At 39.2% G+C, this 6,775-nt stretch overlaps 1 long non-coding RNA gene across 1 annotated transcript; it reads right to left on the reverse strand.

The window, feature by feature from the left end:
• Positions 1-695: 695 nt before the first annotated feature.
• On the reverse strand, positions 696-6,252 carry LOC308293409. The gene is made up of 3 exons (XR_013962463.1): positions 6,200-6,252; positions 4,637-4,741; positions 696-788 (listed from the first exon to the last, which is right to left on the reverse strand). It is a non-coding gene; the product is annotated as an uncharacterized lncRNA (long non-coding RNA).
• Positions 6,253-6,775: the final 523 nt, after the last annotated feature.

The raw sequence follows: 6,775 nt of genomic DNA on the forward strand, positions 1-6,775 counted from the left end.
AAGGAACATCACAAATAAGATATATATATATATATATGAACACCACATTGTGATTTGCACACATAGTAACTGATAATATAGATACAGATTGAACAGGGAGGACACAATGTTATTAATAGTATTGTTTTATAGTAGTTTACACATGCATACAGTGTTATATATTGTATAGGAGGATTGACATACAGTGTGTGTGGAGGTCCAGATTCACTGAAGAGAGGAGCTTCTCCTTTAGACTGGTCACTCTTCATAGACACACAGCTGGGTGTTGGAGACTCTGCTCTGTGACTTCTGGAATCATACAAACGTTTATGTATTTATCATGTAAATGAAAAAGTCATTTTGATGGTTTAGCTTGTGTACATGATCTATGTAACAGAGTTTGTTACATAGATATAACATGGTTAGTTACATAGATATATATACTCCAGATAGATACCAGTAAGACGCCTAAGAGCGAAAAGGATGGAATTCGCACAGGACAGAATTCATTTGCAAGTTTGATTCAAGCAGCTCGGGGTACGTAAAATAGCAAATAAAAAATTGTTTTTGATCCAGAATATCCCGAACTAGTTCGGGATAGGCACTGGATGAGTTAAAAGCTAACGATTGAACATGAAAATTGTTTTTTTTTTATATATAGTAATTTGCACATGTCACTTCTTCATGTTATATATTGTATAAGAGGATTAACATACTTTGGTCCATCACTGAAGAGGGGAGGGTATCCTTTAGACTTGTCACTCTTCATAGACACACAGCTGGGTGTTGGAGACTCTGCTCTGTGACTTCTGGAATCATACAAATGTTTATACATTCATCATGTGAAGGTAAAATAAATGTTATCCTATATAGTATGAGAGAGTAGAACTGTTTAAGGCTCTTCAATGTTGAAACAACAGGAACAACTACAACAAATAGCTATAGAAAGTAATACAAAGTACTTTGATGTACATAAACGGACAGACAGATACTGTAGGAAGATCTTTCAATCTATTTCCTATATTTTCTGTGTGTGTGCATGCGTGTGTTTGTGCGTGTGTGCGTCCATGCATCATGTGGTGACATTGTTTTGTTTTGTTTTGTGTTGTGTGGTGTTGTGTGTGTACTGTATGAAAAGGTGCAAATGGGATGAAATGTTTACAATAAAGGATGCTGATAGTTAATGTCTTGTGTCCATAATGTTGTACAGAACCAGACTGATAGTTAATGTCTTGTGTCCATAATGTTTGTACAGAACCAGACTGGGAACAGAACCCATGTAAATGACGTGTGACACCATGACTGTCCAAAATGACATGAGAATAAGTAGAACAGAGTGCATATCTCCACCAGGCCGGGTTGGCTAAGAACAGAGAGCATATGCAGTATCTCCAGATCTCCACCAGGCCGGGTTGGCTACAGTATCAGTCTTTGACCAATGAATTGTGCTGGTATAGCACCACCATGAATATATAAACATAATGCAGGGATTGGCTTCCATGGTCTATTGGCAGTGTGCACAAGAAATGTGTCTCTGTCAATATAGTAGTTTGCTAGATTAGCCACAGACAGACAGTGGCTTGGCCTTCAACCTGACAGAGATAACAATCAATCACTTCACCACTGAACACATTGATGTGATTTGTACCACTTCATTCTTAAACTGTGTGCGGCGGGTACTGAAGGCAAATGCTATGCTGGGTACGTGTGCATCCCCCCCCCCCCCCCCCCCCCCACTACATCCCTGCCAAACACTGAGTCTGAGGTAAATGTGTTGACGTTGCCAAATTAACACTGCCTAATTTTAAAAGTCTGTTGTTTCCGCACACCCTGACGGTCACTTCTAACAATCAATCTCTTCACCACTGAACACATTGTTGTGATTTGTACCACTTGATTCACAAACTGAACAATAACTTAATAGCTGACGATTGAATACAAAAATTGTATTTTTTATAGTAATTTGCACATGTTATTTCATCATGTTATTTTCATCATGTTATAGTGTTATAATTGTATAGGAGGATTAACATACTTTGGTTCATCACTGAAGAGGGGAGGATGTCCTTTAGACTGGTCACTCTTCATAGACAGTAGGCTGGGTGTTGGAGACTCTGCTCTGTGACTTCTGGAATCATACAAATATTTATACAATTATCATGTGAATGAAAAAGTTTTTTTATTTGTGTAGTATGAGAGTTTTTTGATTGATTGATCATTTTATTAGACAAAAATAGAGAACATTACTTGTATAGTCAATGCAATTGAAATGTAGTTCAGTACAAGCACAGTTAAACTTGCCTGACTGCGAGCGCCAGACATCTCACACTACGTTCACTAAACCACCCACCAACAGGGGGGGGGGTGATGTGCGGACTGAAGTGTCAGGCTACAGTTAAACACCCTGCCTAAAAGGAACATCCCAAACTAGAAGCAGTGCTCTTCCGAGCACAGGTCTCCACCAGGCCGTGCGTCCTGGTGGTGCTACTGTATAATAGGCCAATGTAAAAAGGGTGGCATATGTTCTTCACCTTAGACCTTTCATGGCAATCGGACGCTGCATGCATGATTTGAAGCATTGTGTTCCAAAAATGTATTTTGCTAAAGTCTAACTGCTGGTGGCGCTATAACGGGCCAATGTGAAAAGGGTAGCATTTTTTCTTTGACATAGTGGGAATATGTGTGGCAAATTTCAGGGTAATTGCAAGCTGCGTTGATGATTTGAGGCATTTTGTTAAAGAAACTGAGCAATCCTGCAAACTTTGGAAGCCAATATTAGCCAATTAGGATGGAATATGAAATACTCAATTATTATTATTCTCAACGAATAATAGGAAAAATTGTGTTTTACATAAGTCGGCCTCCTGGTGGCGCTATAAAAGGCTGATGTGAAAAATGCAGGGAAAGGGTTTTTCCTTGGCCTCTAGGGAGTGCGCTTACAAAGTTTGAAACTGAATGGTGGAGTTATAGGTAAAACCACAAATCGGCCTGTTATAGCGCCACCATGAGGCTGATTTCCAAAATTTGAAGTGGCATTTCTTCCTCGACCTAGTGGGAACGTGTGTGCGCAATTTCATGATAATTGCACTTTGCGTTTGTGATTTGAGGCATTTTGTTCAAAACGGCTCAATCCTTCAAACTTTGGAAGCCAATCTTAGCCAATCAGGATGTAATATGCAAAATCGGACAGATCTGTGTCGATCACATGACTGTTGAGATACTGCCTACCGATTTGTAGGATTTTTGGACAAAATCTGTAAGAGTAGCGCACAGAAATGTGTTTTGTGAACATCGGCCACTAGGTGACGCTAGAAAAGGCCCATTTGAAAAATTTAGGGCAGAGGTTCTAGATTGGCATCCAGGGAATGTGTGTGCTCACTTTGGCAGCGACCGGGCCAACGGCGACTGAGATTAGGTGCACACAAACTGCGAGGACACACGGACGCACGCACGCACGCACGCACACACGGACGGACGGACGGACGGACGGACGAAGGGGAAAACATACTCTCCCCCATGCCTTCGGCTGTTGGAGACAATAAGACCTTTTACTGTCTTTTTTATGTTGGAAGCCCTCTGTATCAATTCATGGACATAATAAATAGCAAGCAAAGAAAACATTCAATAATATCGCAGTTATACAAACTCTGTATGGTAAGGGGGGTGTCGCTAACCAGTCAGATATGCGGGTACTGAGGGGATGGAGGGCAGATTTGCATAGACTATCACTATTTTGAAAGTCAATCCCATTTTTAGTTGTTTAACCCTGTCTTCAACGCTGAGACAACTTAATCTAGCAAAATGTGTGGGAGAAACATGGGTCATGGGCCCCAGGTCAAGAAGTAACCGAAACATGTTGTAAACAAGCTTACAACATGTTGCAATGCTAACCGTTGTGAGCTTGTAGATCTACTTTTTTTTATTTAATACATAGATATATACTGATATTACATATTTGTTGGGTATATATTCCAGATAGATACAGTATATTATAGTTTGTTACATAGATAGTATACATATTTGTGTACAACCAAACAGATAAGGGATGAGGGGAGATCCAGAGGTCCACTTATCGCTATCCCTAAAGTCTGTGGATACGATATCATTGTGTTTGGATTAAACAATGACACCATTGACCCATCGTTAACGCATCAATGAAGGCAATTTTGTGTCTGCAGTGTCAAATACTGTAGGTCTACAACTATTCTAAGATAGCATCAAAGTCAAGTGGTTGGCCATCACTAGTGTGATGTAGTTAGGCTAGGTTCTAAACAAGAAAGCATGTTTATAGTTGTTGCCCAGAAATTAAGCACATTAGGGTCTTGGTTTTCAATCATTTGCATGAGATCACTTAGTTGTGTGTGTGTGTGTGTGTGTGTGTGTGTGTGTGTGTGTGTGTGTGTGTGTGTGTGTGTGTGTGTGTGTGTGTGTGTGTGTGTGTGTGTGTATATATATATATATATATATATATATATATATATATATATATATATATATATATATATATATATGAACACCACATTGTGATTTGCACACATAGTAACTGATAATATAGATACAGATTGAACAGGGAGGACACAATGTTATTAATAGTATTGTTTTATAGTAGTTTACACATGCATACAGTGTTATATATTGTATAGGAGGATTGACATACTGTGTGTGTGGAGGTCCAGGTTCACTGAAGAGAGGACCTTCTCCTTTAGACCAGTCACTCTTCACAGACACACAGCTGGGTGTTGGAGACTCTGCTCTGTGACTTCTGGAATCATACAAACGTTTATGTATTTATCATGTGAATGAAAAAGTCATTTTGGTGGTTTAGCTTGTGTACATGATCTATGTAACAGAGTTTGTTACATAGATATAACATGGTTAGTTACATAGATATATATACTCCAGATAGATACCAGTAAGACGCCTAAGAGCGAAAAGGATGGAATTTGCACAGGACAGAATTCATTTGCAAGTTTGATTCAAGTTGTGGTTGGTTGTTTAAGTTGGACAAAATGTGGACAAAATATTTTCCCAAATATGGATATGACTGACGTCTGACATCATAGATATCTTATGTTATAGACCAGGGGTCTTCAACAGGGGGTCCGGGACCCCTAGGGGGTCCTCAGAGTTACTACAGGGGGTCCTCCAAATCTTTGTGTGGTAGAAATCCCTTTTCTATATAAACCATTTGAACCTTAACCTTCATATTCTGAGAACGTTAGCCAAAAATAGCTGATCTACAAGCTCACAATGCCTCGCGCTGCGAGGCGTTGTTAGCTTGTAGATCGGCTATTTTTTGCAAAGAGCTTTGGAGGGGGGAAAGAGCAGACTAAGTACAGAGAAAGGTCAAATGTATTAAGTATTGACAGTGGTTAAATATCTGAAAACACAAATTGACATGAATCCAAAATACACTGATGATTGTGCTGTCAAACAATGAAACTATATGGAATCTGTGAACAGGTTGTGTGGGTCCCTGCTTCATCTCTCTCTCAACTAAGGAGTCCTTGGCCTGAAAACGTTGAAGACCCCTGTTATAGACCACATGAGACTCACACAATATGTTCGTATATGGGCATTCCAAACTATGGGCTTAATATTGATGACATAATGAATCTCCATATATGGGCATACAAGGGACAAGGACATAATGTGATGTCATAACAATGTAACATCATAGGTCAGCTATAGACATATATGTATATCAGGGATCTCTATATATGGGCATACAAGGGACAAGGGCGGAATGTGATGTCACAATGTGATGTCACAACAATATGATCGCGGACGGACAAGACGTGGCGGTTTTCATTGTTAACTGCGATAACATAGTTTGTTACATAGATAGATATTCCAGATAGATATAATGGTGTGTTACATAGATAGGTATTCCATAGAGATATAACATAGTGTGTCACACAGATAGATATTACAGATAGATATAACATACAGTACTGTAGATAGGTCATGTTGTGTACATGGGTTAGGGTTAGGGTTAGCAGTCAGTCTGTATAGGGCAGCTTCACCACTGAACACCACTTTGTGATTTGAACAAATTCATTCACAAACTGCACACATAGTAACTGATAATATAATATAGAAACAGATTGAACAGGGAGGACACACTGTTATTAATGTATTGTTTTGTAGTAGTTTACACATGCATGAGATCACTTTGTCATCTTATAGTGTTAAATATTGTAGAGGAGGATTGACATACTGTGTGTGTGGAGGTCCAGGTTGATCACTGAAGAGAGGAGGTTCTCCTTTAGACCAGTCACTCTTCACAGACACACAGCTGGGTGTTGGAGACTCTGCTCTGTGACTTCTGGAATCATACAAACGTTTATATATTTATCATGTGAATGAAAAACGTCATTTTGGTGGTTTAGCTTGTGTACATGATCTATGTAACAGAGTTTGTTACATAGATATAACATGGTTAGTTACATAGATATATATACTCCAGATAGATACCAGTAAGACGCCTAAGAGCGAAAAGGACAGGATTCGCACAGGACAGAATTAATTTGCAAGTTGTAGTTGGTTGTTTAAGTTGGACAAAATGTGGACAAAATATTTTCCCAAATATGGATATGACAGATGTCTGACATCATAGATGTCTTATGTTATAGACCATGAGACTCACACATTATGTCCATACATGGGCATTCTAAGCTATGTGTTGTACCCTGCTTTTTACCCCTCTCCTTCCCACTGACTGTGATTTGACTGACTCCTCCCAGGCCACACAGCTGCATGCTGTTGTGATTTATTGACTCCTCTATTTAATGCA

Source organism: Nannobrachium achirus, assembly GCF_963921795.1.
Source record: "Nannobrachium achirus genome assembly, chromosome: 10".
NCBI lineage: Eukaryota > Metazoa > Chordata > Actinopteri > Myctophiformes > Myctophidae > Nannobrachium > Nannobrachium achirus.